Source organism: Rhinopithecus roxellana, chromosome 17 (assembly GCF_007565055.1).
Source record: "Rhinopithecus roxellana isolate Shanxi Qingling chromosome 17, ASM756505v1, whole genome shotgun sequence".
NCBI classification, from domain to species: Eukaryota; Metazoa; Chordata; class Mammalia; order Primates; family Cercopithecidae; genus Rhinopithecus; species Rhinopithecus roxellana.
The window spans coordinates 50,059,443-50,082,613 of NC_044565.1; the positions used below are offsets into that span (position 1 = coordinate 50,059,443).

General features: G+C 40.2%; 1 long non-coding RNA gene across 2 annotated transcripts; it reads left to right on the top strand.

Annotated features, from left to right (window-relative positions):
* The first annotated feature begins 14,258 nt into the window (after positions 1 to 14,258).
* Positions 14,259 to 22,825, top strand: LOC104659043. 2 transcript variants are annotated; one of them, XR_747537.2, is made up of 3 exons: positions 14,259 to 14,367; positions 14,993 to 15,271; positions 22,699 to 22,825. It is a non-coding gene; the product is annotated as an uncharacterized LOC104659043 (long non-coding RNA). The 2 variants fall into 2 exon arrangements; XR_747536.2 differs by lacking the exon at positions 14,259 to 14,367 and adding an exon at positions 16,197 to 16,241 and having other exon boundaries at positions 15,153 to 15,271.
* The last annotated feature ends 346 nt before the right edge of the window (positions 22,826 to 23,171 follow it).

Here is a 23,171-nt window from a genome sequence, read left to right on the forward strand (position 1 = left end):
TGTCAGTCTAGACCTTGACAATGTTCCCCAAATACCAGCTCAAGCCCTTCCTTCTCCCAATAACTTTTCCATGGTCTCTGGACCTCCTTAGTCTGCAGTGCCGCTCCTCCTGCACCACCTGCCTTCAACACCTAGTCTGTGTTGTTAGTATGAGTTTTCTTGTGGCTTCTTTTTCTCAAGGCAGGCTGGGTGTGGGGAGCTGTCTCTGCAGCATCTTTTGAATATAGATGCCATTTCTCACTTTTCTTTTCTCTCTACCCGCTATAGTCCATTGCAAATACTGGGCAATTGATAAATTCATGCTAAAAAGGATGATGATCAAGTTAGAGACAAGCTGCATGGCTGAGGGAAGAGGTGCCATCCACACTGGGCACCACAGTTTCCCTGCACAAGTCACTCTCCCGCTGTGGATCTAGGTTTCCATCTTGTTTTTTTTTTTTTTTTTTTTTCCCTTGTATTTATTTATTTATTGGTCAGATGACTTGATCTTTATGGGCTGCATGACTCTGTCCTCTCATAGGGTTCAGCCTTGGAAACAAGATGATGTCATTAGAGTCCATCAGCCCACAGCCCTCCTTGGGTGGCGCTCTTTTTGGGGGGCTCTGCTCTCACGTGCTGCCTGTGCTGTGGACACATGTACACTGCCCACTTGCACAGATAGCGTGTCTTTCTGCAACCTCCCTGTTTACATGCTTCCCCAAGACTGGATTCTGGGGCGGGGATGAGCCATGCCCCCCAACTGGCTCTGACCTCCCCTGCGCCAGCTCTGCATGCCGGAAAGTCGCGGCTCTGCTGCCAGATGTTTCTCTTCCTTTCTTTAGGTTGCTGCATGGCATAATTAAAATTATGGCTATAGGATATGTGCAACTGTTCAGTGACAAAGACCTGTGCAGCATCGACAGTACCGCCTAATGAAGTTTCACCATAACTAAGTATCACAACCAGTTTACAGACCAGAAAACTGAGACACAGGAAGGGTTGGTGACTTGAGCAAGGTGCATCAGCTAGTAAGTGCAGAGCTGCAAATTTGCCTGGCTCCCAAGTTCACATGGTTGCTAAGATATATACCAAGTCTTTTCCCACTGTATTTTGTTTTTTTTTTGTTTGTTTTTTTTTTTTTTTTAGACGGAGTCTCGCTCTGTCGCCCAGGCTGGAGTGCAGTGGCCGGATCTCAGCTCACTGCAAGCTCCGCCTCCCGGGTTTACGCCATTCTCCTGCCTCAGCCTCCCGAGTAGCTGGGACTACAGGCGCCCGCCACCTCGCCCGGCTAATTTTTTGTATTTTTTTTAGTAGAGACGGGGTTTCACCGTGTTAGCCAGGATGGTCTCGATCTCCTGACCTCGTGATCCGCCCGTCTCGGCCTCCCAAAGTGCTGGGATTACAGGCTTGAGCCACCGCGCCCGGCCCTTCCCACTGTATTTTTAAACCCCTGGGAAACATAAGACACTATCTCAGATCTGGGTCGGAGAAAGGCATGGAAGTTCAAGATGTGTACTCAGCTCTTCCAAAAACAACCGGAGAGCTCAATTCTCTTCTTTCCCCATGCAGCTGCTTCCCAGCACAACTGTCCATCTGTGTTCTATTGTTACATGTTTATTTCTTCCTTGTGAGCTTCTACAGTTCCTGCCTTTTATGGGATGTTCTTACTCTGGAAATACAGAATGGATTTACAGGGCTGGCAGAAGTGTGCTGTTGGTTATTTTCCCAGTGTTGTTATTATGAGGTGCGTGGGACCAGCCAACAATTGGATTTTATGATCAATTACTACCAGGATGAATTGCTAATAGACATGTCATTAGCAACCAAAGGGAGGTATTTCATATCAACTGTTTCTTGTCTTTACTTTTCTCCTTTTTTGAACTTGACATAGGCCACCTGAGAGCTGGCTTAGGCCAACGTGCTTAGGGGGTCTGTTGTGTACAAAGTGCTTTCTCTGGAGTCTCCTTCTAAGGGTCAGGAGTCAGCAGTGACCACTGGAGGATGCTAGACACTGGAGGGTAGATCATGTGTACTGCATCTCACCACTGCAGGCACAACACGGGCTTAACAGATACAGTTGGTTCAAATTCTGCATCTGCTCTTTACAGATTTTGTGGTGCTAGGCAAGTCTCCTACTTTTCTAAATTCTCAGTTTTCACATCTCTACAATGGAAACAACACTACTAATCTCAAACATTTTGTTGAGAAGATTAAACCAGACAGCATGGTTTCTGTGAGGCAGAAACCAAAGAAAGAAACCCTGGTGTCTGCTGCTCAGAGTGATCAAAATGGGGGTGTAGCAAGCCCTTGCTTTACACAGTGAGAGGGAGCACAGCAATCCCCAGAGCATGTTGTGGTCAGCCAGCAGTGGGCAGGTGAAAAGCAGGAAAGGGGAACAGGAGTTCATGTGCTAGCAGCCAGCATTTGGGAAGCCTGGCTGGAAGAGGTGGGGTCCCAGAGAGGGGATGGCCATCTAGGAATAGGAGCCTGAGATGAAGCAAAGGGGGATCAGCTTTTTCAACAACAAGAGTCCTGATGAGATGAGGGGCTTAGTCATGGAATAGGTTGGAGCTGCCCAGACGGCTGCATAGAAAACTCTCTCAACACCTAGGCACATGGCCTATCCCGAAGACTGTAGATTCTCTCTCATTGTTGGGGAAATTCCTTTTGCTGTCCTTGCAGGTGGATGACAATGAAAGCAGCTGTATTAGTTCATTCTCACACTGCTAATAAAGACATACTTGAGACTGGGTAATTTATAAATGAAAAAAAGTTTGATTGACTCACAGTTCAGCATGGCTGGGGAGGTCTCAGGAAACTTGACGGTCATGGTGGACTGCTGGACATGGTGGACATGGTGCACATGGCAGCAGGGAGAAGAAGAATGAGAGCTGAGCAAAACGGGAAACCCCTTATAAAACCATCATATCTTGTGAGAACTTATCACAAGAACAGGACAGTGGAAACTTCCCCCATGATTCAATTATCTCTACCTGGTCCCTCCTGCCATGTGTGGGGATTGTAGGAACTACAATTCAAGATGAGATCTGGGTGGGAACACAGCCAAACCATATCAGCATCCCTCTATTGAGAACTTGGTCTAGCCAGACAGGAGGCTGAGCATTCTGCCTGTGTTTCTGTTTTCTGGAATTAACAATCCAGGGGAACCATTATATCGCTGCCTCATTTTGTGGATGAAAAAAACTAAGGTGCAGAGAGGCTACAGAAATTACTCAGGCTCCATGAAGGTCAGATCTACATACCCATCCTGGGGACCGTTCCATGGCACAAACCCTCACTGGTGTCCCTGCGGCTAACTCAGGAAGCATCGTCGTTCTGGGTTCCAGAGGAAATGTGCTGGAGAGGGCGCCACCCTCCCTCCCCCAGTACCTGGAATGACATTTCCTATAGCTTCTTCTTCCTTGTTCTTCAGTAAAAACTCCTCCAGAGATGTTAACGTAGGGGCTGAGAGTGAGTCAGACACATCCTACCACTGTCCCCCTTGACCTTGACAGCTCTGTCTCTTTTCCCTGCCGCCTATTGGATCAGGTGAGAGTTCAGTTGTTCTTGTTGTCTTTGAACATACTTTCTTTTTAGAGAAGTCTTAGGTTCACAGTGTAATTGAGTGGAAAGTATAAGGAGTTCCCATAGGCCCACTGTTCCCAAACGCGCACAGCCTCCCTTATTATCAAAGTCCCCCACCACAGTGGTACATTTGTTGCAATTGATGAGCCTACATTGACACATCACTAAAAGTCCCTAGTTTACATTAGGATTCACTCTTAGTGTTCTATATTCTGTGAATTTGGACAAATGTATAGTGATGTATATCCATCATTATAGTGTCATACAGAGTAGTTTCACTGCCCTGAAAATGCTTTTGCTCTGCCTATTTATTTTTTCTCCCCCAAACCCTGGGCAACCAATCACAGTTTTATTATCTCCATAGTTGTGCCTTTTCTAGAATATCATACAATTGTAATCAGTCCGTATGTAGCCTTTTCACAATGGCATCTTTACTGAGTAATATACATTTAAGTTTCCTCTGTGTCTTTTCATGGCTTGATAGTTCGATTTTTTTTTTCTTTAGTGCTGAACAATATTCCTTTTTCTGGATATGCCCTAAATTATTTGTTTATTTATCTACCGAAAGACATTTTGGTTGCTTCTAAGTTTTGGCTGTCATGAATAAATCTGCTGTAAACATCTGTGTGCAGGTTACTAAGTGGACATACATTTTCAACTCTTATGTGTAAATGGCAAGGCACGTGATTGCTTTGCTGGATCATGTGGGAAGAGTACATTTAGTTTTGTAAGGAACTGCTGAACTGGCTTTCAAAATGGCTGTGCTTTTTGCATTTCCACCAGCAATAAATGAAAGTTCCTGTTGCTCCACATCCTCACCAGAATCTGGTGGTGTCAGTGTTTTGTGTACTCATAGTGTAGTGCATAGTGGTATCCCACTGTGGTTTTAATTTGCATCGTCCTGATGACATATGATGTTGAGCAACTTTTTGTATACACACTTTCCATCTGTTATATTTTCCTTGGTAAAATGTCTCTTAAGGTCTTTTCAGTTTGTTCATGTTTTATTGTTTAGTTTTAAGAGTTTTTTGTATGTTTTGGATAACAGCTGTTTGTAAGACATGGCTTGTGCAAATGTTTTTTCTGTCTTTGGTTTGTCTTCTCATGGTCTTGACAGTGCCTTTTATGAACATTTTTAATTTAAATAAAATTCAGCTTATTGGCCAGGCCCAGTGGCTCACACCTGTAATCCTAGCACTTTGGGAGGCTGAGGCAGGTGGATCACCTGAGACCAGGTGATCAGGTTAACATGGTGAAACCCTGTCTCTATTAAAAATACAAAAAAATAGCCAGGCGTGGTGGTAGGCACCTGTAGTCCCAGCTATTCTGGAGGCTATGGCAGGAGAATCGCTTGAACCCAGGAGGTGTAGGCTGCAGTAAGCCGAGATCTTGCCACTGCACTTTAGCCTGGGCTGCAGAGTAAAATTCTGTCACACACATACAAAAAAAGTTCAGCTGATAAATTATTTCTTTCATGAATTATGCCTTTGGTGTTGTATTTAAAAATTTATTGCTATACCTAAAGTTAGCTAAATTTTCTCCTATGTTATCTTTTAGGGCTTTTATATTTTTGTGCTTTACATCTAGGTTTATGGTCCATTCTGAGTCAATTTTCTTGAAGGGTATCAGGTCTGTGTCTAGATTCAGGTTTGGCTTTAGGATGTCCAATTGTTCCAGTACTGGTTTTTGAAAATACTGTCTTTGCACCATTGTTTTGCCTTTGCTCCTTTGTCAAAGATTAGTTGACTATATTTATATTAGTCTATTTCTTGGTTCTATATTCTGTTCAATTGATCTATTTGTCCTTTTTCCACCAATGCTACACTATTTTGATTGTTGATTGTAGCTTTAGTCTTGAAGTTGATAGTGGTAGTTCTCCGATTTTGGTATTCTCTTTCAATATCAAGGTGGCTATTGTGGGTCTTTTTTCTCTCCACATAAACTTTAGAATCATTTTATCAATATCCAAAAATATGTCGATATCACTGGGATTTTGAATGGAATTTTATTGAATCTATAGATCAAGTTGGAAAGAAATTAAAGCTTGAAAATATAAAATCTTTCTCTTCCTGAACTTGGAATATCTCTTTGTTAATTTAATTCTTTAATTTATTTGGTTTAAGTTTTTGTTTTTTCATATGAATTGTTATAGACTGAATGTTTGTGCCACTCCTCCCCTCAAAATTTATATGTTGAAAGACCCCCACGATGATGGTGTTGTGAGGTGAATCCTTCAGCAGGCGATTAGGTCACGAGGGCAAAGCCCTCAAAAATAGGACTAAGGTCTTCATAAAAGAAACTCTTTAAGAGCTTTCTTTCCCCTTCCTTCATGTGAGAATACAGAAAGAAGCAGGCACTCATGAGATGGCAAATCTGCCAGCGTTTTGATCTTGGACTTCACAGCCTCCAAAATTATGAGAAATAATTTGTCGTCGTTTATAAGCCACCTATTTTGTGATGTTCTGTAGTAGCAGCCTAAACCGCCTAAGATATAGATATTGTACATATTTTGTTAGGTTTATACCTAAGCATTTTATGTTTCACTTATTCATCATTGGTATATAGGAGAGTTATTGACTTTTGTATATTAACCTTGCATCCTGCAACCTTGCTGTAATTGCTTATTAGTTCCAGGAATTGCTTTGTTTAATCTTTCAGATTTTCTACAAAGACAATCATGTAATCTGCAAACAAAGACCGTTTCATTTCTTCCTTCCAAATATGTAAATCTTTTTATTTTCTTTTCTTACCTTATTGAATTAGTTAGGACTTCCAAAACAGTGTTGGAAAGTAGTGGAGAAGAAATATCCTTGCCTTGTTCCTGATTTTAGTGGAGAAGCTTCTTGTTTTTCACCATTAAGTATGATGTTAGGTATAGGTTTTTTTGTAGATGTTAGAATTCAGTGTGTACCTCTTCCATGCTAGCTCCCTCTTATCAATCTTGTTCCTTTTTAGAAATGTATCTAAGTTTTTCTACTGTTCTAGTCCTCCTCTAGCATTTCATCCACCTGAGCTTGCTCCTAGGTTTTCCCTATGTCATTAGTACAGTGTAGCTTCGGTGTTCACCAAATGGAGCTATTCAGCACTCAAGCCTTGCTGGCTCAGCTGTCACTGAATTGATGAGCCTGAGTTCTGTTCTGAGCCACACTGTGAAGGATGAGACTGTGTTCCATCCAGTCCATGCACAGTGTACTTACTGGTGATGTACATTTTTAAAAAATGGTAATCCATTGTGGATAAATGGGTCCTCACTGCTTACCAGAATATTTAATTAATCCAGTCACCCCCTTCCCAATCTATGGGAGATGAATGGAAGGTTTCTGCACAGTGAAATCAAGTTCTCATTTATATGACCATCTGTCCCTGTGATAGAGTGCCCCTGTGAAGTCTATACAACTTTGGTGTCGCTGCTTGTTTTTTTCAAAGTACCATGAGCAGAAGCCTACGGGAGGAAAAAGAAAGTGGTAAAACCCTTCTGTTCTGTTTGGTTTTCCTGTGTGTTAATCACAGAAAAGAAAAATTATTCTTAGGATTTGCATGGGTACCTAGAGAATTGAAGATTATAAAAAAGTTGAAAATATTTTTTTCAGCTTTTTCACAGATGAGGCTAATATTACACAGATTGTATCTACTGACATAAATTTACCAACTATACCCACCTTGACTTTAGAGATGTTGGGAACTCTTGGCTGTCTGGAAAAACCTTAAACCAGAGTTGTATCTACTGGATCTCAGTTCTTGAGCACTCTTCTCTTGAGTTTATTTTCTCAATAGTTTTCTTTTCCTTTTCATTTTATTTATCTCTTTGTTTATTTATTTTTTTGGGGGGTGGGCAGTCTCACTCTGTTGCTCAGGCTGGAGGGCAAGTGGCACCATCTCGGCTCACTGCAACCTCCTCCTCCTGGGTTTAAGCAATTCTCCTGCCTCAGCCTCCAGAGTAGCTGGGACTACAGGCGTGTGCCACCACACCTGGCTAGTTGTTTTGTATTTTTGGTAGATGTAGACACAGGGTTTCACCATGTTGGCCAAGCTGGTCTAGAACTCCTGACCTCAGGTGATTCACCTGGTTCAGCCTCCCAAAGAGCTGGGATTACAGGTGTGAGCCACCACACCCTGCCTTTTTTTTGTTTTAATTTATCATATATAGAGAGTCTATTTCTAAGGATATCTTCTTGCTGCATTAAAGTTTACAAGATGTTGGCATGGTTGCTTTCTCTCTCTCTCTCTCTTTCTCACACACACACACGCGCATGCGCGCGCGCGCGCGCGCGCGCACACACACACACACACACACACACACACATGGGGTAATGTAAAAATAGTCTCTTAATCATATGGGTGCTTTTTCTGATATGATGAATGAATTAACCATGTTTTGTATTTCAATCATCCCCAAGAGTACTCAGCTCTTCGGGGCTCTGTGGCCCCAGAATTGGTTTGGTTAATAGCCCAACAATTTTCTTGAATAGCTCCATGAAAAAGCCCTGGAAAAGGTCAAAAATTTTTTCCCTATTAACACTTCAAAAAAGCCAATTAATTGACTCAAAGTGCCTCAGGGAGGAGAAGCTTGTTCTCAATTATAACAAGCTCTGTTTTGAATAGAAATTTAAATCCTCCTTTCTATAGAAGCTTGAAGGTGAGGTAGCTCTCATAGATTCTTTTTTTCACAAGGCTGAAAATATAGATGAACTCAGTGAGATTCATCTGTGCAGGCCAGAGTCTGGTGGCTCACAGAGAGGGCCACGGGAGGGAGACTGAACCAGGGACTTGTGAGAAAGGAAATGGGAGAAGGGAAGAGAGAAAGTGAGAAGGCAGGAAGAGAAAAGAGAGAGAGAAACCAACCATCATCTGACAGTCAACCTTCTCCCAGCACCTTGCATACTATGATCTGCTTAACCGTAAGCTGATCCCTGTGACACAAAGATTTAAGGCCCTTTGAAATGCATTCAGTGAACGGGAGAGGAGGATGTCTCTTGCATGTTATTGTACATCTTCCTGTTGGCAAGAGTGACCAGGCAACTCATTTGTGGCTTTATCTGCTTTTGTGCACCCAATAAATAGTATCCTACTTGAGACAACAAAAAACATTGATGAATCCCTAATTAATAAGGCCAGCTACTTGGGGAGAGGAGAAAAAGCCTAGCATTTAGCATTTATTTTTTCAAAAGGAGATTTCGCTTTCTCTTCTCATTTTTTTTATGTTGAAAAACAGAGAAAAGCCACACAGCGAGTGCCCCACCCCCACTCCTTTCATTCTGGGCTTTTGTGTTTGGGGATTGGTTGGGGAGAGACTTAAAGTGAGAAGATCACAGCTTGTCTTGGGGCAGGGAGGGGGTGCTGGAGGTTGGCGTTAACCCCGTGAATGCCAGACAACTGATGGTTAAGCTCAAGACAGGGATCCTTTCTTTAGGATAGAGCTAAAGTAGAGAGAGAGTTGTGAAGAGAACCCACATGTTCTGTACTTAGTAATTTTTAAAAGTAAAAATAGTGGCATTTCTGTTTCGAAAGTCAATATTTTATGACTATATAAAACTCAGGGAAGAAAACAGAAGCAAATTACATAACAGAAAAAAAAAAACAATTCCAGTATCAATGGCAGTGCTTAATTATGGTTGTTAGTGTAATTATCATGGATTATTTCAGATAATATAACTTAGTGAACACTGTGCTAGGTGCTTTACCCAGTTAACCTATACTCCCTAAAACTGCCCTAGAATATACGTGTTATTTTCTCCATTTGACTGAGGAAAAAATATTTTATATATGTAATCCTAATTTCCCTTTTTTGTGACTACTTAAGTACTTAGATTAGATTATGTTTATGCGATCTTATTTTTATTCCACTTAACAAAGTGAGAAACTCCATATTTTCTCACACCACATTTTTAAATGACTGCATAACCCTGTATGTTATATGGTCATTTAAATCTAAATGATGCCCTACCTGAGATGAATCTCATGATTTATGTAGCCATTTCTTTGTGTTTAGATGTTTACGTAATGCAAAAGTTTTCTTTTGTAAATGAGATGGTATTTTGGATCTCTTTTGTGCATTGCTAATTATTCCTTTAAGCCAGGTTTCCAGAAGTTCCCCAGTTGTTGAGCGTTTCTGAGACTCTTGATGCATATGCTGAGTAGTTATGGAGAAAGACATAGCAGCTTACCTCTGTAGGCATCCTTGTGTGAAAAGAAGACCTAGGCACTCTCACCACCTTGAACAGAAGCCTTTTGCTAAGGTGGTAGCTACACGTCCAAGCCTATTACATGGCATGCATTTTGCCTTCTGCAGCCCACTAAAGGTACATAAACACCATTAGCCAATTTGAAAAAAACAAAAACAGAAACGTTGATGTCTAACTGGTTATTATTTCCTAGCAAGTGTTCTGCAAGTTGGGTATGTTGTTTCTGTAGTTTCACATTTTTTAAGTATTGTAATTTTTTAAAAAAAATTATAGCCTTTAAGGTGAGCAGTAAATGTGTTTGCTATTTCCCCAAAAGGAAATTGAGGTATACACAATGCTTATTTGGTTTACTCAGTATCATCCTAAATGTATGCACTGATGTTTAGGAGTTTGCAGTTCACCTGCAAACCTCAGCCATCCAAGCTCCCCTGGATGACCATCACTCACCTAGAAAAGAACAAATGACAGGTACCTTTCCAAAATTATCTTCCTTGTTGAACAATCTACGTAGGAATATGATGCTTCCGCAGGTCTGGAGTGATCTAGAAATCATGGGTGGAGTGAAAATATGCTTGTCCATCCTGGTAACATCAGGAAGCTTTTGGGAAGCCATGGTGGATCTTGGGAAGCCACTAAGGGGCTCTTTTCTATAGAATACAGCTTCCAGAAGAAGGAGTTGATTTTTTTTTTTGTAAATAGGGTCTTAGAAGGCAAATGAAGGGAAAGACAAGGAAAACGGGCTTCCTCAGTAGCAGCTAGATTGTCAGAAAAGATACCTTATGGCCGGTGTTTTAGTCTGACCTGGTTTGTATGCCTCACAAAACATGTGGGTATGTTGTTTTCTAGGACCTGTTTTGCTAATCTGGGACTGTTCTCCAGCACTAACTCTAAATAATCCCTTCTGTTAGAGTCCACTTTCTGGAACTTGTTGTGAGTATTGTGAATTGTCCCCCAACCTCTATTCTAGTTGTCTCATTTCCATTGAGACTAGTGCAGCAGCAAAAGCACTTGCTTGAGATTCTGTGTTCCAGTTTCAACTTTAGCAACTCACTTTTCCTTTTGGCCTCAGTTTTCAACGTTTCCCAAACTTGGTCAGTTGTGTGAGTTGGCTGTTAAAAGTTCCAGGTACCCTTCCTTGTTCTCAAGGCCCGTTTTCCAGGAAAATCTGAGTCATGATGCTGGGGAGGACACTTAAGTACATCAGTCAATAAGATGATTATTACATTTAGGAAATAGTAGATCAACTAGATTAACTGGATTAAAATGCAGAATCCCAGGCCCAGTCCAGACCTACTGAACCCCCATTTGTTCTTTAACAAGAGCCCCATGTGATGTGTAGACAGAAAACTTTGTGAAGCACAGGACTAGACCATCTCTAAGGTCTTCTGCAGATGAGAAACACAGCAATTCTGAGGTTTCCTTCAATTTTCTAATGTTCTTTCCAGTTCTTTCCCCTCTCTTCGTTCCTTGATATGCTGAGGAAAACTTTCTCTGTGATAGGCAGAGTAGGTGTCTTGTTCTGTGAATTTCTAATGTCTCTGCAAGGGCTTCATATGTTGAAAGAAGTTGGAACTCAGGGGGTTAAATGCAAAACACATTACCATAGGACAGCTGCCACGGCATCACATTCTAAAATCTGATAAATGAAAAATGGGCATGGTATCAAATTTAATCACATTTGTATTCAGATGTTGTTGAGAGCAGACACTGATTTATGAACTAGCAACAGACACCAGATTTCCTGCCTATGTTATATACATATGAATGGGTGGACGGATGGATAGATAAACAGACAGTGAAATTACGTTGCAAATTACATGGCACCAGACCTGTTTATAACCTAGATCTCATCAAACCAATATTAAAAACTAGTACAGATATATATTTTTTTCCTGGGCAGTAGCTGGTTGTCTTACTTTTACCCTGAAAAACAGACTTCTTTCAAAGGATTCTCTTTCTTAATTTGTGCAGCATTGAAAATGCTTCCGCCTTGCTCAGTAGATAGGATTATCATATTTGTATACAGAAAAATGTTCTTTATGAGATGGAAAAGGATAAAGGGATGTTCAAATCATTGCTGCATTCTGTTGCACACCCTCCCACTCCCCCACAACTCCGTTATAATATCAACAGTGCAAGGGGCCGCTATACATATCGGGGACTCCATACCAAGATCTAGGCTTTTAGAAGAGCTGTGAGGGGCTGAGGTGGAAGAGAAGAACATTCAACATGGATTCATAATAAAAAAGATAAGCAACTTTACTCTCAGTTAAGCAAAGCAGGGAGACCTAGGTTCAGCGTTTCTTGATATTTACAGTTTTGAAGGCAAATCACTTGGCTGATGAGGCTCTCTGTTTTGAGACAGATATTGCTTAATATCACTAGAGACATGTAGCCATCTTTGCATCTTTACCACACCTTTTTCTTGTAGAGACTTCTTGTATTTGGCAAATTTAATCAAATTTTATTTATCTTTCAAAGGTCACATAGGTACATTCACTCACTTTCAACCGATATTTCTCAAGACTGTGTTATGCTGTGCACAAGAGACACAGAAATAGATGAACCATGATTTGTCTTCTTTTTTTTCTTTAACAAAAAAAAGAAGAAGAAGCTCTATCTGTGGACAAGTCAGATAGACATAGATAATTTCAGTATAATTAGGAGGAATTCCTGAGCTCAGCCCACGGAGCTGGACTAGCTCAGAGCAGGAGTACCTGATTCACACTGGGAAGGTGCTGGCACAGGGTTCCTGGAAGGGGAAACACTGAATGGAATTCTGAAGGGTGCAATATCTCTTACGTGTCTTTTAAGATACAAGATGGTGGGTGTTCTTAATGGAGAAATAGGAGAAAAGGGCTTCCTGGTGTGAGAAGTCATGGAGATTAGAAAGAGCGTGATAATCAGAGGACAGTTCATAGCTGTGGTATGACTGGGATAAAACCATCCATCCTCCAGATGCCAAGATGCAGGCACAACAGTTATTGTCCTGTGGCCTTCATTCCTTGGGGAAAAGACCACAATGGTCATCACCTGAACAAATGGACTGGGTAGACGTGGAAATGAAAGAGAGGGAATGATGAAGAAGAAATATCAGAGACCCAGTAGCAATGGAACCTCAATTGGCACAGTGGATTTCAGACGAAGGACCCAGATGTGAGTATTTTCAGCTCTAGGTGCTGAAGATGTTCATGATCAAATAGACATGGTAGTTGAGGGAAAGAGGGTTTTGGGAAGCCCTTCTCCTTGGAATTCTTGGATGATGCTATTTACTAAGAGAAGACATCCAGAAGCAGGAGCTTGTATTGTCTTTATTTTGATTTTATTTTGGTGGAATTGAGAAGACAATGTATTATTACTGTGGAGGTGGAAATAATGTCAACTTAAACCTCCCCTCCCCTAGGGAGCTCTTCCTAACAATCCGGGCTGGAAAGAGTGTGCTCCTTTAGGAAACAGAGCATGTGCTCCTTTAGGAAACAGAGCATGCATTACCCATTGAGAATCCATTATTACTTTGAATTTTTAGTTTTGTTTTCATGTGTTGCTTTATCTTCTTAATTAAATTATCTCTTCCAGGGAGAGGACGTCTTATTTTTGTTGGATCATGCACAGTGCCTGAAGCATTCTGTTGCGTGTAGAAAGTATTGGTGAATGTTTGTTAACTGATTTGTTGAATTTTTTTTTCACTGAACACATTCCCAAGAAACAGCCAAACCCAGAGTTAGGAAAGCATCTGGCAAGAACTTTTCAAGAGAATGCTTTTTAGCTTCCACATCTTAAAGGTCTTAAAATAGCTAACATTTATCGAACATTTCACTATATACCAGGTATTATGCTAAGCCCATTATATATGTTATCTCATGTAATTAATCTTCATAACAATCTCGTGTCATAAATGTTACAAATATTTTGATTTTAAAACTGAGGAAAATGAGATTCAGGGAGATTATCATTTTATTTGCAGTTAGTAAGTTGCAGATGTAAGATTCAAAACCAGACTTCACATATACTGACTTCAGTGACCCTGAAATTTGTTCACAGAGAACATTTAACATAACTGTCTTCACCATCTCCTTCTCTACCATTAAAATCTGTGGGTAAGTCTCTTGCTTTTCCAATCTTCATTGATTTTCTAGTCTTTGAAATATTATACAAAGTCAAGAAATGCAAGAGACTTACTCATAGCTATCCATCCAGAGCTAGAGTCAGAATTAGCATCTAGATCTTGAGATAGGGAACTTCTTACTCTACCGTGTTGGTTTTAAGACAAATCTGTCGAGGCAAACTTTTTGCTGGGCACTGTAGGTAACAGAAAGAAACCGAGGGTCTGCTATTTGTCTCCAGAGGCCTTACAAACTGGTAGAAGATGCATAACAGAAGAGCTTATGAAGTTAAAGATGACAGCATAGCAGCCCTGGTGAGATCCTTTTAGACATAACATGGTAGGAAGGACTGTTTGACAAAGTGAATGTCTGTCTTTCAGAAAATACAGGGAGGTGTGACATACCCATCATCACAAGCAGATGGAATCCTTAGAGAGTCGGATTTCATCTACATATCACCTATTATATGTAGTTATTGATGGATAAATCTTCAACAACTAAAGGCAGAAAGAGAGCAGGTGGGCATAGGAGTTGGTAAACATCTCATTGCTATTGTTTTCTCAAGCTGAAGCTAGAGAAGAAGATTCCTAAGATCCAGGAGGAAATGATCATACTGAGTAAGAGGGTGTAAATTTGGAAGGTTGGACTTGATGACCTCTCCAGTGTTAAGTGTGAATGATTCTTTCAGGGATTTGGCTTGTTGCCAGAGAGCCTGGCCACCTACTCTTTGGTTGCTTTGCTAATTAGCTAATTCTCTCAGAAACATTTCTCACATTCATGAGCCCCCTTCCTGGGGTAGGTGGATCCAGAAAACGTTTTCTCCCATTTTACTTGGCCATGTGTTTGAAACTCAGATGGACCTAAGTCTTCCAGCATCATTGTGACTACCGTATGTCTATTCATAAAAAGAAGGCATAAGGCTCTCTGTAGTATCATGAAATTAGCCATTTGGGATTGCAAAAAGTTTCCTCTTTCAATTGGAGAGAAATAGTTTAGATTAGATGGTGGAGCCCCTACCACATCTCCCAAAATTTAAATTATAACATGAACAGTAATTTAGGTCTGATTTTAATATTTTGTCATTCTTAAACCTAATAAAAGCCACATCTTTCTAAAGACCCTCCTAATTTTTATTATGGACAGTTCACAAAGACATTATTGGTGACTCAATCTTGAGTCACAAAAAGTCAACCTTGAGCCAAGCAGAGTGGAGAGTCATATCGGCCATTCCTGGGACCATCAAAAATGGCAGAGGTCACACAAAAGGCAAAACCTTTAAGAGGTATTTTAAATATCATATGGGCCAAAGAGAAGCTGAATTTCCTGTTGGAGTCAGCTGTAACACATGTGTGATGAAATTGGGGTGTGAGGACAAGGCAGTGAGCAGAGAGGACAGTAGTCCTTATGGGATCAAGCTCTAAGGTGAGGTTGCAGGATCTGAAGGCCAGCTCCCCTGCTTAATCACTATGTGACTTTAGGCAAGTCATTTACTTCCAAATGATTCATATTGGAAGTAAAATATATGACTGGTTAAAATAGTTTCTAACTTTATTATGGGGATTAAATGGACCAATATGCTCAAAGCTTTTCAGACAGAGTCTGGTGCAAAGTAAGCACTTAGAAAAATGTTAGCTTTTATTATAATAGAAACAATTAATATAATAATTATTCCTGGGTGTAAAATTAGGGAAAATCATTAGAATAGAAAGGCAGAAAGAAACAAGAATCAGAAGAGGAACAAGAGAGATTTCAAGGAAGGGGAAAGGATATTTGGGAGATATTACTTTTTTCCTAGATTGGTATCCAAACTAGATTTTAAAATCTTCAGATAGGGCCTTGTCTTTTATGATGGGCAGAATTTCTTTGCTCTCAGCATTGATAAAATGAGGCATGATCAGTGGCTGGTTGAATGATGTATAGCTCTGGCTGAAATCAAGATCACTGTGTGCTGACCTCTGAACTTGGTAAGATTGCGATGATTACTCTTATTCCACTCAGAGGCTCCTTAGTGTCAAGCCATGGTTGTTCCTGTTTTGATGAGTATTCACCACCTGGTTGTGTGTGACCCGGCTTCTGGTTATAACCATACCAGCCTGCATGACTTCCTATAGCATACTGCCATCAGACACTGCTCTCCCATCTTCTGCAACATGAGAGAACTTTTCACAATTGGGGCATGAGAGGCAGTGCTAGTGGCTACAACATTTTATCTCAAATCAGGGGTTCTGCAAACTGCCCCTGGTTAATTTACTCCGGAGTCTAATGTAAGAAGGTATCTGAGTAGCACAAAATTGCATATATAATTGCTTTCCAGCATTCTTTTATAATTTTCCTCAATATCATCCAGGTATCCTAGATACATTTGGAGAATTTACCTGAGCTACAGGATGTGGTAGGATTTGGTGAGCAGGTGGTGATTCTTACAGAACCCCTCACACATTCATGCACAGAATTTCCCCAGCACACTCCCAGGTAGGACCACCTCCCTCTTCATTGTGCAAAGATTCACCACTGGTTCCAGCCTTCTCTGTGCACTTTGAAGATATGCATCAAGTTTTATTCATCTCTGATTTTCTAGCCTCTGCAGACTACCTGAGGTGCAAGAGGCTTTGTAAATAATAGTTAAATAAAGAGAAAACATTAAAGCAACATTAAAGGAAGAGGGTTAACCAGACTACAGATTTGAGACCTCCATCTCACAGGGCCAACAGTCATGTTGATGTTTTCATGCTTTCTTGGATATAAAAGTCACATTACACTTTCCCTCTCAGTGACCGTGTACAAAGGTTCATTTATAATTAATAGACAAAGTCTTTAATAAAGCAAACCAAATGTCATCTTTCCTTTTTTCTGCAATATGAAGTCATTATTTCCACTGGATGAAAGCACTTTTGACCTATAAAGATAAAAAAAGTGAGATGTTAGGTGACTTCAGTGTATAAAACTACTGTTTCTTGTTACCAACAATATATACTCAACCATCGTCCTCATCTTTATCATGGTCTCTGGGGGCAAACTGAATCTGAGTTAGCAGGGTTTAATGAAAGTTGTTCTGAACATCTGGGTCATTGTAGAGACACATATTGAAAATTGAGACACTTCATATATCAATAGATGTTCTAGAAGAAGCCTATTTTCTCTCATTCATTTATGAGTCCAAGGAGAGGAACAGTTCTTTGTTTGTCTCTCCATCCATGATATCATGGTCCATGCCTGAACCTCACCTAATGCCTACTATATGTTTTACCAATGTTGAAGGAGTACCAAGAAGCATTAACATCATGAGTCCCGAAACTCATATAATGCCCCCACCCGGCCTCTTTTTTTTTTTTTTTTTTGGAGTCCTGGGCTCCTTGGCCACTAGCTACAATATACTCTTCTCCAAGTCACTCCCCTTTGGAAGTCATTGTTATTTCTAACAGTGGAGACTTTCACTAGATGGGAATTGAGGTCATTTCAGCTTTAGCTATAATGCTATGAATGCTATGAGTCTATCTGGACTGGTATATTAGGAATTTTGTGGTCTTCTGGGTAATGCACTTAATAGAGTTACTGTTAGACAAAAATTTCCTAATATGGTAAAATTTGATGGTCACAAAGATTTGAATACTGCTACGTATTTTCTTGAAGGAAGGTAGAAATAAAACTTACTTGTGAATCTATTTAAAAACTTAAAGTTCCTTGAACTATTTCGTGCAAAAGCTTATCTATAAGTTCTAAGGAAGAAAGAAATTCAATTTAAATAAGACTTCTGTTTGGGGGAAAAAAGGAAAATTTTATTTTTCTTCTTCTTCTGAACTTATACTAGAGATAACACAGGTGCAAAGAATGTTTTGTAGAATAAGAGACTCCTTGAGCTTACAGGATCTTTGAATATAACTCTCAACATTTTTTACTTTCTTGAGCTTTTTGAAATTGATGAAGCCAAAATCCTTACTATGCATACATATCTCCCAGAACATTCTTTTCAGGATGTTAGGATCTTCCTGGACCTCTCAAATTAGTGATATTAATACTTATAGTCAAGATCCTGCATCTAGCTCTGCCAGTGACTGTAGTCACAGACAAATTACTTTCTCTGTTTGTTTTTTTTTCATTTATAAAGCAAAATTATTGTATGAGATGATTCATTCACCCTCTCTAGGTAAAGTTTTCCATTTTTTCTATTATTTAAGCTGAATATGCTATGATTAGAGAATTCCCCTGCAGGATAATTGAACAAGAGAGCACAGAAAGCACATCGATGCCTCCCTACCATGCCCACCTCAACCGACTCTCCATTTCACTCAGTTACATTGCAGTTCATCATGGCTCAGTAACATGAGGAAAATATAGGGTAGTAAGATTTTATTAAAGTTATTATGAAGACTTGCCTCATTGGAGGCTTCAAGAAGTACCAGTAGGAATTAGAATGATACAAAGTAGAAAATGACTTGCTTAACTGGATGTATTTCTGAGAACTGGATGTAATAAATTTTGCATCTTCCTAGGAGACAGGAAAACTGTCTAATTCTGTGAAATTCAGGGTGTGGACCAGAAGGATAATTTGTTTTATGCGTCCTGTGAGCACAAGTGATGTTGGAACTCAGCTAGAAATAAGAGTCTTTGGGGAATGGGGAAGTCCTATATGCATAAGTTTTGAAATTCAAATGGAAGAGTCTTATTTTAAAAATACTTTGCATGAGCCAAATGTATAAAGTTGCAACTTTATTCAACTCAACCGGAGATCCTCTGAGATGAAGCCAGCAAACCCCATCCATGTGACCTTGGCTGGCTTTGAATGGCCCCATGCGGTCCATTGACCTTCTTCAGGAAAAGGAGCCACTGGAGACAGGAAAAGGAAGAGAGTATTCCTCCAAACAATGAACACTTACATTTTCTCAGCTTTCTAGAGTAGTGTGGGATTCGAGGGGTAGAATTTCTCTGCTCATTTTTAAGGGCATTTTTTAGTTTGTTTTTAAGGAATCATTTTTTTTCACTTCTCCAATTTGAAAATAAACTAAAGCAAAACAAGGGAGGAGAGATGACAAGATTCTCATTCATTTGTTTACCCTTTATTCCCTCTATCAACTACTTTTTGACTATTTAGTGGGAAGCCAGAGAAATAAAGTAGTAAATACAAAGCAGTGAGGAAAACTTATAATAACCTTATCCACTTGGATATCATGTAAGCCTGTAATCATTTAAATTAGCCAGTAGGGGAAAAACTTCTGAGAGAAGTGAGCTGTTCTTAGATTTGATGTAGAAGTAGGTGTCAGCTGCTGGATGAAGGAGAAGAAAGGGCATTCTAGTTGTGTAAATGGCCTGTATAAAGGCCAATGAGCAAGGAACAGCAAATATTGAAGGAAAACTGGAGAGAATGGTGCATGGAGGTGATGAGACCAGAGTAGTCTGTCCACAAAGCCATGTGCTGGGATGGAGAGTATGCACGGGACACTCAAGCTAGGGTGTATGAGAGGAGACAGGAGAAGAAGAGGTCTCTGGTGAATTTACATCAGGGCTGAAATACGATTAGGTATGCTGTTTAGAAAGATCATTTATGCAACCGTTTCTTGGATATATTTGGCGATATGAGACTCAGAGGGAGGGGGCAAGCAAGAAGGCTGTGGCTGATAATGTGTGAGCCATATGACTAGGGCCTGGACTTGGGCGGTGGCAGTGACATTGTTGCAATAAATAGAGAAAGCAAGTCTCAGGGGATTTTAGGTAGTAGGATGCAGGGCATAATAATGAAACATAATGGTGAAAGAAGAGTAGGCAGTGGCAGGCAATGCTCAGAAGTATTGATGGATACATGGCAAGTTCAGAAAAAATTCAATTGATGCTGACAGTGATAGATGCCTAACAGGAAGATGCATTAACATGGAGACACAGAAACCTTAGTCATCATCTATCACCACTTTAGGAGACATGAACCGTGTCCTGTATGTATGACCACATTTCACTGTGGGAAGGCAAACACAACTGCTTTCCATGATGGGCATCTTGTCCTGGAGTCCTAGATTGAACAAAGGTTAGTTTTAGCCCCTAGACTATTGGCTTGGCCACCACACATTGAATCTCATAAGTACAGTTATTATGTCTTGTTCATCCCTTTACATTCATGCTGGTCATGTTCTTGATATATCAGATCTATTCAATAAATGTTTACTTAATGAATATATTAAGTATGCTCTTAGACCTGCTGTATTGAACCAGGGACCTATTGACTCCATTATTGCACTAGAGTATGGTTTTTCTATAAAACTTGAGATGTGTTTCAAAGTTATCTTTGAAAACTTGGTGACTCACCCTTATCTTCATGACTCATCTTCATAGTCCTGTCAGACCTTCATACAAATGAATAAAATTTGCTTTGAGAGCCAGCACTTTCTCTCCTATGCTCATGTTATCTTTTCCCATATCCCAAGCTTTATTCCTTCTTGAAGGCTCTATTATAATAGTTTCTCTTGCTATACTTCATCCAGAGTCTTTGTCCTTCATTGCCATACATAGAGATGAATGATTGACAACATTTAAAAATGATACATTTTACTGATAAAGTTGGGATTTTCACCAATGTCTATGCCCAAAATAGAAGATATCTCTTTCTCCTCTAGGCATCCACGATACTTAATACTAGCCTCTGCTCCTTCCAAATGTTGAACTTCTCCAGGGCTGGAACTGAATCATGTTTACCACTTTAATCTTAAGGACTTGATAAATACATTCTTGCTGAATGAATAATTGAATTACAACCTGCAGCCAGCAGTTTGAGAGGTCATGTTTTGAGATCTGTGACCTTCCCTGGTCTCCTAGAGTCATATTACCTTGTCTCTGTCTTCATCATTTCTATCATCTCTGTTTCTCTTTCTCATGTATATCTCTGAATATATATTTAAATTTTTATTATATTATTTAATCAATTTATACTTATAAAATTTGGCCTAATGCATATTTTCTCAACTATCTTCCTATAGATCCGCCCTTGGATCATCTAAAAATAACAAATGTCCCTTTAACTTACGATGTGAAGAGGAGGGAGCACAGGGCCCAGAGTCAGGGGCCTGCGTGGTTGTCCTGGCCTGGAATGGCTCAGCTGTGTGGCCCTGGGCAAGTCATTCTGATGACCGGTTGTGGCAGTGGTGGTTGTGAAGGCAGTCGTGATGATGGGACTTCAATTTCTGCCTGACTCCCAAGATAACTCCTGGGATTTGATAGGGGAATAATTCCTGAATAAGAAAAGACATTTCTTGAACACTTCGGTGTCCCAGGACTTCCCCACCATGAGTTTGTCTTAGCCCTGGGGCAACACCACGCCCAGATGTGATATGCAAGCTAGTCAGGCACTGGGAGATATCCAAATACTGTCGACTTCCGAGAATGTGGGTATTTGGTGGCAGGAGAGTTTGTCTTTGGAACATGAGATTCTTCTAGGTCTCCTCCTGTCCTGACCCCTGTGAATCTGAAAGACTGTGGAGTTTATTTTCAGTCCTGGGGCTTCTAAGTCCTGCTGTCCTGGTCAGGCTCAAATTCCACAGAACAATGAATCCATTTTGCAGTGTAGGAAAAGACCCACATACCCGGCCTTCATTTCACTACATGTGTTTCTGTTGGGATTGACCACAATCAGAATGTGCTGGACAAAGGGAGACGGAGTCTTCCTGGCCTTTTATAAATGGTAGAGCAGCAGCTGCACTTGGAAGGATCAACAACTTAACAATATCCAGCATGACAACTTCCAAAACCTCACGTGTGTGAGGAGCAGCGATGAGCGGGGAGGCAACAGACTTTAGTAGCCACAGCAGGAAGACCAGGTTGCAAGGGACAGGAGAATATGGTGGTGGGCGTGGAAGCCAGGACACCCTCACCTCTGGCTGCACAGCATCTCCATAGTGTGGGCGAAACCTGCAGAGGCGGGACTCCTCTGCCACAACAGTCCCCAAGTCCTTCCCCTCTGTTCCTCCACATTCAGTCAAAGGATTTCTTGGGAAAAAATTCCACAGAGATAACCAGAGCAAAGTGTTAGTGGCAGAGGAATGCGATCAAGTTGTTCCTGTTCTCCTTCATTAAACAGTGCCTTACACTTTTTGGGACAATCCTCCAATAACAGACCTTTTGTAGCTAAAGCAATGAGAGAGATGAATGTATCTAGAGGCTCAAAGCACCATTCATGGACGAAATGGAGCTTCCTTGCCTGGAAAGACATGATGTCCTTTTCATGTTTTCTTTAAGCTTCACCGTGTGCATCTTAGCACCAATCTAACTTATTTAGCACCAGATGAATCATGACATACCAATGCTGGGTGAAAATATACAAGATACTTAATACGTTATTTCCAAAGGAAAGGAGTTCACCAATATCTTTTGCTCCTTGCCCTCTGAACAAATATTTTATTGTTTTGTTTTTGCTTTCCTTTGTGTGGAGACTGGGGTCTTGCTATGTTGCCCAGGCTAGTCTCTAACTCCTGGGCTCAAGCTATCCTCCTGCTTCTGCCTCCTTAAGTGCTGGGATTATAGTCGTGAGCCACCCTGCACAACCTGAACAAATATTTTCATTGAAGTCACGCACATTTCTGCAGATCTGATATATTTCCAGGATATCACTTAGTCTTTTTGGATTCAAAGCCAGAACTGCAAATTCAGTCGGAAGGAGCCCTGGATTCATGGTCAGAATGCCAGAATTCTAGCTGTTTTTCTAATTTAGCCAGCAGTGTGACTTAGAGCAAAACATATAACCTCTGGCGGATTTTAAAAACTAGATAATAGACTAGATAGTGTAAATGTCTTTTCAACTCTTAGAGTTTGTATGGCCCCATTAAAATTTGTGAAGTTTTATTGTTTGTCTATTTATTTGTTTTGTTTTATAGAAAAGTTGCTAAAACTGCTGTGAGATTCTGGCTAAGAAAGTTTCATGAGTTTTACAGAAAAATGTGAATGGAAGACAGAACTAGATACAAATTTAAATGGTAATCTAAATAAAAGGCATTTTTCATTTAAATACTTTATTTATTAGTGTTATAGAGGGAATACAGGAAGAGAAAGCAAGCATTTAAATGTATATAAAATTCAGAGTTTTCAAAAATATGAACTATATTACTAATAGCAATCCTTGGAATTTTGGTGTGCTTGTATTCATCATCCACGTCTAAAATAATCCCTATTCAATCAATGAAACTCCAAATTACCAATTTTAGTGTAAGTGAGTTTATTTTTATATAACTTTTTAAAAACCTGGGGATTTTTATCATATGCACAAGTGGTACAAACGGTGAACTGAAAATGTTTGTAGATGTTTTCATTATTTTGAAAAGGAAAAACAAAACAAAACAAAAAACCTAAG